The following is a 9289-nucleotide window of genomic DNA, read 5'->3' on the forward strand; positions in this document are numbered from 1 at the left end:
GTCATTCAAGATGTTGACTTTTATTTTAATCTGACTCTCTCAATCTGTGTACCTGCGATTACAATAGTTTTCACTTACAGATTTACATAGCTTTTCTGTTTTCTGGATAGGAAATAAAGTCTGGAATGTACCTTCTACACTTGTTCAATAACTTAAATGGTTTATATAAAAAACGTCAATCTCAGAGTAATGAAGGGTTTCGTGAAGAACATCATAGCTAAATTTCAGTTACTTTAAACTCTTTATGCTGAGCTAATTCATAATTACTTTGATGGTTATCTTTCTCGTTTGTGAAAATATTTGCATTTAACATTTAACATAAATGAAATACTTCCTGTTCGAAAACTAAGACATTTGAAAATTTTCAGTAAAATAATCATTTATCATTTTTTTGAAACACTGCTAAATATATTGTTCTATATTACTTTACAAAAATGTTCATATTTTGTAAAAGATTAAAGCTCCCCCCACCTCCCCCAGTGGCACAGCGGCATGTCTGCGGATTGACAACGCTGGTGGGTGAAGCACAAATAGCCTGTGTGTAGCTTTGTGCTTAATTACAAACAAACAATCAAAAATTAAACTAATTTTGTTGCATTGCATAAATTATGTAAATACTATTATTCTGGTTTATGATATTTAATTTAAGAATTACACACACTAGATATTCCTTCGCCTCAGATTTTTTAGAAAACACTAAATGTGTTTATAATCAATACTAGTCTTAAAAAACACCATACAGAAGTAATAAAACCTAATCTTTAGTTTCAAAATATCAGAAATGTGTTTTATTTTTATAAATGAATAATTACATTTACAGAAATTTGTTTATTTAGATATTTATATTAGCTTTTGAGGTTAGTTCAGTATGTTTTAATTTTTTAAATGCTTTAGAAATCGTACGGAAAAGGGAAACGTATAATTTAGTATTTATTGTAAAAGAATATAGATCATGTTGTATTTCACAAATATAGCCAAAATGAATTAACATAAATATAACTTTATCTTTAATGAAACCTATATAAACTTAATGTTAATTAGCTTCATAAACATAACGATAAAAGACAATAAAATCTTCTATAGGACACCAATTACGTTTATTTAATTATAAATAAAGTATTTTTAATGAAAAAAAATGTTTGAAAAAAAATCGAAGTTTATTGATTTTACTTCAAATTGGTTGTAAATTTCTGCTACTGTTTTCGAATAGCACCAGTAATATAATTTTCTTTAAAAGACTACCGAAAATCGATAGGTTACGAATATCTATACCTATTTCACTTAAAAAAAAAGTATAATAATTTAAACACAAAATTGACATTTTGATAAGTCTGATTCATATTCTTTATCGTTATTTATATGCTGTCGACATTCGATTTGTTCGTATTTTTTATGTCATGCTTTTCATATTTTATTGAGCTCTGTTCGTTGACTATTAACCAACAATTCTTTATGATATTATCCATGGTTAATGGATTGATAACTTTCTAAATCATTTAGAATCTGATATCGATAAATCAAGTCAGAGTGAGACCCGTCGTGAATCTTACTGTCATACAGGAAATAATATTTAATCTATGTGTGTGTGTGGTAATCCGTTACAGAGAATAAACACTCAAGAACTTGATAACCTTAGCTATGATAAAACTAAAAGTGAAAACGATGTTTTTATCTTTTAAGGAAGATTTGGTGTGAATGAAAACACTAACATGTCAAGATATTACTGTTTATTGTTCCAGTTTATTTATTGATTGTTAATATATATTTTGTGGTATTAAAAGTGAACTTGAAAGATCAAATCCTAAATTAACATTATTAATATCAATTATCCATGTTTATGATGTATCAGTTCAGTTTTAATACAAATAAAGTAATGAAGTTAACGAAATAAAATATTTTTGAACTTCAAACTTATTTATACACCAATAAAAAGCAGTATGGTATACCAAATGTATTGTTCCGTAAAAGTGAGTAACATTTCGTATGAAATCTTAGAAAACTAAGAAATTTTGAATTTAAAATACTGATTCTACTCTAATGTGTTAAACTCTCTTGTAGGTTTTGAAACTGGCTGTGTTAAGAAACATTTAACATCAAATATATTCAAGCATACTTATGCTATAATTCTGAAGACATTAAAGTTGTATGTTAAGAATAACAATAAGAAAATTGATCTAAGCCTAATGATCTGACCTCTTTAAGCAAACATTACAGAAACTACCTAAACTTAATTAAAAATTGCATGACTTCGGTATAAAAATAGTCAATATATTACTATTTACAAAGTTGGGTAACTTGTTATTCTATCGAGTGATTTCCCAATAAACAATGATTAATCCTTAGGTTTTTCGAACATATTAAAAAGGAATGTACATTTGAAGGATAGAATAATGTTTTTTCCTTACAAATTGTTTTCCCATTGGTATGAAGGTGTAACCATCGAGCGTTTTATTCAATTACTTAGTCCACAAAATGTTAATTCATCCCTTAAACTCCACAGTTTCGTGTAGTTATCGCTTACTTGCTACGATGACTAGAAACATTAAATTTATTTTTCTGCACTAATACAGTTTAATTGTTAATGGCTGAAACATTTTAATAGTTTCAGTTTCCATCTTTATATCATCATTCATGCTATGAATAACGTTTATATGGAATCCTAAAGTTTCTTTAGCCTGGGAGTTTCTTCTATAAACCAATTCAAAATGTCACTTTAACTATAGTTTATATTTTATGTCATGCCATTTAATATATTCATCAAGTATTTTAAAATAATTATGAATAAAAAAACCCTATAACCCGAGCGCTTTCGAAAATGCATAGCTAATATACATAAAGGTGTCCCAGATAATGAGTAGTTTTAAATGGGCAAGTTATTATTTGTACATTACTATAGAAAATTTAAAAATGAGAATAATACAATGAATTAGTCTTTTTTTATTTGTTTTAGATAGAGCAGTGCCACTAGTGTTTAATCTGTGATACGTTTACCAATTTATGATTTTGAAACGATGTTCCAAATGTTCTTTATTACTCCTCGCAATTCGATCAAGTTGTTTGAATGACGTTGGACCTTTTGAGTTACCATATAAATCCATATAGCCTCAATAACTATTGGACATCATGCAGTTCAAGCCATGGCTGTGTTATCGTTTTTGTCTTGTTTTTTTATGTATATTTGGTATCTTTACCCTACTTTTGCCTCATACTTGGGATCGTTGTCTTGCTGAAAAATTAATAATTTGCCTTATAAGTATACTTCCTGAGAAAATGAAATGGTACGAACCAGCTTGTGCATGTCAATAGTCAGGTACCATAATTGTTATTTAAATCTTCAATTATTTTAGTGGTCCGCACGTAGAGAAAATAACAAAGTACTGTCATGATATTTACGTAGTGGTCCGCATGCAGCATGCGTAACTACATATGTTACACTTAAATATGCTACCGTTTTCCTATTTGCCATTGAACAAACTATTATTGATTGGTACCAAACGATTTGAATTTGGATTCATTTTTAAATATTAGCCTTCTCCAACTTTGCTGAACTTATTGTTTAAATTCTGGTGTATGTTTTAGCCTTTTAGTTTGGCAGTCTCTCCTAAGTAGTGGTTTTGGATGAGCTACACACCCATTGAAGCTATTTTATGTATCTTACTGTTTTATAGCCAACATTCATATCTATACTTATAGAAAGGTCAATGTAAGGATATCTGCTGGATTGTAGTTTATCACGTAAAGAGCATACACCGAGCAACTTAATATTACTTTTTTTTTATTTAGGCTTTCCTCCTCGACCTCTTTTATTATCAACAGTATCATTTTTATGTACCTTTTCCACACAACTTCTACTGAATCTTAAAGTTTCGCCTCAATTTTTTCGCTAAAACTTTGATTTCTACACGTTTATCAAATGGATTTTCTGTCCTTGTGCCCATGAGTGCATTCATCACACTACTACTGGGAAGAGTAATGTCAATTCCTATTTATATAGGAATTATACCTATGTGATATTTACTAATGATACCCTTTATAGAGTTTTCAAACAGCTCCTAGTGAAATTTTGCCTCAAACTGTCAAATGAAATAAGCTTCGCCAGCCAAATGTTTGATTTCTATTCTTTTATTGTAGAACATTCCTGTCCTTGGAGTCATGAGTTTATTCTCCACCTACTATCGAGAATGGAATGACTGCCTCCTGTACTTGTATACCCATTATGTTGGTGTAGAACTGTATTGGTTGGATGGCAGCCAATAACAATGTAAGCTATCAAACTGTGAAAGTACTCTGTTGCAGATCATTTTCATTCAATAAAGAGATAGAGCAATATTTGTAAATTCACCAAGTTTATTAACTGTTTCAAAAATTATTTCCAATACTCTCTGGGAACATAATTTATTTGCTTTCTATTGGACATACTGCTAGGAACCAGAGTTTAATCATATCGCAAATGCTGTTTACCCGGGGGAAAAAATACAGGAAGCAAAACTTGAATTCTTTGGCTCCCTTCCTAAATGAGTTTTGAGTCTGTTACGAATTTCTATGATGTTATCAAATTTTCAATCAACATTCGCTATGGTTTTGCAGCCTACAACGAGGTCGAAGAGGTCAGTTGTCACTAATATAATATTTTGAATGAAATGAAATAAGAAAAGCAATAGAAAAATTAATTAGACTATCACTCGAATGGTTTGATAGAAAAAGCTTGTGGGAGAAACGAAAAGTAAAAACTCCTTTTCGTACTTAATCTTGCATGAATGTCTAAAGTAATCTCAAGAGAGAGAGAGAGAGAGACGACTCGATTATTCGTGTAAAACATCTTCTTAAAGATGTTATGTAACGTTAAAACGATTAAACAGTTACTAATACTTTTTCTTAAGATATTTAATTTTTTCAACTTATATAATATTCTTAAAAGATGGGGGATCGAAACGTTGTTACTCGTTTTGTGTTTTCAATACTCATATCAGCCGTCTCTACTATATATATATAAACGATGGGCGATTTTGTAAGCACCTCAAAAGCTCAGCATATAAATTCCTAACTTTTGTTTATGTCTAACGCTTCTCAAGTAATTTCAAGGCACTAAAAATGTAAAATGTGGCGCCCGTAAGTAAATTTCAAAAGGTTTTGATACCTCGTTGAGGAAATGCATACATTGCAATTTTATAGGAACGGCTCCACGTGACAAATTTGCTAAACCCCTCTAACATGTAAATAAAATCATTGTAATTTTAAAACATGTGATGCTTACACCCTCTACAGGAAATTAAGTGGTAAAGGCATATCCCAGAAATCATAAAAAGATTGAGGCATGTAGAAATTATAGCATTTTGTAATTGTTAACGGATTCATTGACTATACGTACCAAGATGTACCTATAGATGTTTAGAATAATACTTCATATCGAAGATTTCTCATAAAACATAATAATTTTTTAAATCTTTTCACAGTCAACAGGAACGATCGTTATCATTAAATATCAATAAAACATTGGGTATGTTCACTGAATCGCTTTCAAGACTTGTTCAAACAAAAGCTATACCTTCATAGACCACATCTAATAATATTGTATGGATGATCAAATATTGTCTGCAAAACAAAAAAAAACTTGCATAAGCGCATTTTGAAATAAAGTTACAACATTGATATCGTACAGCCTCTACAACGTATAACATAGTTTTGACAATAGATTAGGCTCTGGAAATCAAGATAATGAGAGAGACAAAAATAAATAAATCTTACATCTCAACAACTTGGAGACTTTCATTAAAATATCTTTTTTCATATATTATGCTATTTTACAAAATATGAGTACGTCTCTCAAAAACTGATTTCAGTCAATACGAAGCAACGCTTCTGAAAGTAGATATGCTATCGCCAACAGGGATATCAAAGAAGAAGAAACTTCCTGTGTATAATACCACTTTAAAGCAACAGTGACAAACACTGAAACTGCTGTGCCTACACAACTAGAATAAAAATGCCTAAAATGAAAGGTTGGAGTTTCTACGAGGAAAAAAACAACAACGTTAATTCATTCAGATTCTACATTACTGCAACTGGTGCTATGGCAGCTCCTACAAAACCTGGTTAAAACTATACAACTATTAAAGTTCTTATGTTTCTTGCTTTTAGCTATTATAATGAAGAATGAGTGTCTTGTGTATTCAGTTTCTGGTTTAAAAAGAAGCCACCAGTTTCTAGAAAGCATTAATTAATTCTGATGAGAAATAAGAAGAAACGTAACTTACAAATTAGTGAAATCAACTCTATATGTAACAGCCACATTCATAAACACATCATATCATTAATCAATATACAAGAAAAGTTAATCCAATACTAACTCTAAGGCATTAAATCGTCATTTAGCAGCAACCGTTATTAACGCTGTTTTTGACTGTAATCCTAGTAATATTTCACGAGATTTCAGCCAGCTTTGGAGATTTGGGTCGCTCATAAATCTATATGTTAGGCTATAAAAGCAGAAGTTTGTTTGGTGTTTTTTCATGAAATCTGGCACTCTGATTAGATAAAATTATTAGCCTTTTGGTGAGTGTTTTCTGTCGATTTGTTTTATTCAGTATTTCAACAAAATTGCTGAATTATAATTTTTCACTACCTGTTTCTAGGGAACTTGAAACTAGTGTTATTATTAAACTTTAAATATTCGGTTTACCACAACATATAGATCACGGTTATGCTTTTTAATTATTTTCTCATAATTTACATAGAGAGGGGATATATAGAGAACTCTAAATGGAACGTTAAGGGTAAAGGTTTCTATCTGATCCTACTAATGTAAATAAGACAGTAACATAAAAGAAATAAGCTAGAACTACCACATCATTGAAACATGCGAATTCCGTTGCCTTTTCAGCTTCACTAAAGATCCTGCAGCTCACTTAACAATAGTAAAATTAAGAAACTAACCAAAAAACAAATAGATCATATTTGACAATGCTATTGTAACTCTATTGATAAAACCCGAACTGATCCTGTCTATTTTAGGAAAAAAGTCTAAAACAGCTACAAACTCTTCTGACCAACCCAACGTTCCCCATTACTTAGAATTCAAAAACAGTTTATTCCAACTAGGATAAAGCGGAAAGTTTTGGCCAATATTTTCACAATGTGTCTAAATCTTTTAACTTGATTCCTTGAACACTAATATCTTCGTTAGACTGAATCAAGGACTATTTTACCCCTTAATTTTGTATTAACTGACATTTATATTACTTCTAACTTCTTTGGCAGGCCCATTTCTATTACCGAAATTAACCTTAATATCTAAAATTCAAAATTAAATGACCAGGAGAAGGTAACATTAAGAATATTGTTCTTAAAAATGTTTCGGATTCATTATTCAAATACCTATGTATTCTTTTTCTTTTATTTTCTCACCCGATGTAAATCTGCCACTTAAATTGTTATTCATAATAAAAAACAGCATCTCTTCAAATTCTGAAAGTTTTCGGTCTATTAGCTCACTCAACTGTATGGGTAAACTGTTTAAAAAGAAATATAATTAGAAGAATTCTTTCTTAACTAGAGAAAAACAAATATCTTTCTGAAAAACAGAACTCTAGAAAGAATAAAAGATACATCCCTGACCGCCCTATTTGACTAGCTGAAACCTTATAACGAAATACAATTTTCTTGAACAAGTTATTCGAAAGAGTTCAGACTTCTTTCGTGACAGATCTTTCCAAATCAAGTTTAATGGTTACCTGAAATACGCGTCAGGACTTCACAGGTTCTGGTTTTAAACCCTATACTTTATAATATGTTTATAAATAAAGTTTATTTCCTTAATCATCGATTTACTGGAGCTTCACAGTTCGCAGATGACATATCTGTTCGGAGGTCTTCAGGTGGTTCCTGTATTGCAGATAACATAGATCAGAAAGTTCTAGATCCTACTGCCAATTGGTACTCAGAATGACGTGTTTTTTCAATCTTAAGATAAGGAAAATAATATCACAAATATTTCTCAAATCAGTCCCAGCTTGATGACTCTCATTATGAAAAGTCACGAGCTTAACTTTGACTGTAGACATAACCAAGAAGATAAACCAAAGCATTGTTTTGCTTCGTAAAATCGCAGAACCCAATCGGGAACGTAAAGATTCATCATTACCAACAAAATATAAGATCATCATTAGACCTTAAGTAAAAATATGGCTGCACGATCATATATTCCATGTCTGAATATTCTTTCAAAAACTACAAACCATTGCATATTTTATATTCCCAATTCATAATTACCACAAGTTTCATTTAATCAAGGATCATCTTGCACTTCTCAAAAAGCATTTATTTAAGACAAAAGAAGTAAAAATTCAATCACTTTGTTAGTACCTAATCTGCTTACAACCTTCTTTTCAACGATAATATTCGAAAAGGTAATTTAACATCTATAACTTAGAATAAATAATAACAAACGCATACAATAACTACAACTCTTTCTTTTGCTTCTCTTGACTTCTTTCCGGCTCCGAGAGAATTCCGATCAAGTGTGATATTTTCATATATGCACATTACTTAACACATATAAACTAGTTGATAAACGGTCAAGTGTGATATTTTTATATATGCACATTACTTAACACATATAAACTAGTGGATAAACGATCAAGTGAAATATTTTAATCCTTTCGTCATCGTACAATTAAACTGTATATTTCTCAATTATGCAACTCATAAGAATGCATGAGCCACTTATTATACGGCAAGAATATAATTAAAATATTAACTTAAGTTATTCAACTCTTGCTCCATTTTCTTCATTTGTATTTAAATTTTCTGATGTTCATACATTCATCGTCGAAATCATTTTATCACTCTTACATCCGAATTCATGTTGCGGGTGAAAAGAACCCTGAGTGAATTCCGAACGCCCCGAGCTTTGAACCGAATACCTAAACTGCTACAGCTAATAAGTTAAAACGACGGAACCCTAGAACTATAAATACAATTATATTGTCTGATAGATTTGTTGGAAACAAACAACTCGCATTTTAAAGATGGGAATTATTTTCACGAGTTCGAAAATTTTAGTGTTATAAAATTCTGTCCTATGTATAAAACTTAAAATGATTCAAGATGACTTCGCATTATGTAATTATGAAGGACTAGTTTTATACTGTTTCAAAAACGTCTCTCAGAAGAATCGATTAACGGTCAACACTTAGCAAAGTGATGTCTGGGAAGTGAGATAGGTCGATTAGATTACAATACTTCCATGTTAAGCTGGTGAAAAAAAAAATCAAGATTTTTGCATCAGTAT

Source organism: Limulus polyphemus, unplaced genomic scaffold, assembly GCF_000517525.1.
Source record: "Limulus polyphemus unplaced genomic scaffold, Limulus_polyphemus-2.1.2 Scaffold19, whole genome shotgun sequence".
NCBI classification, from domain to species: Eukaryota; Metazoa; Arthropoda; class Merostomata; order Xiphosura; family Limulidae; genus Limulus; species Limulus polyphemus.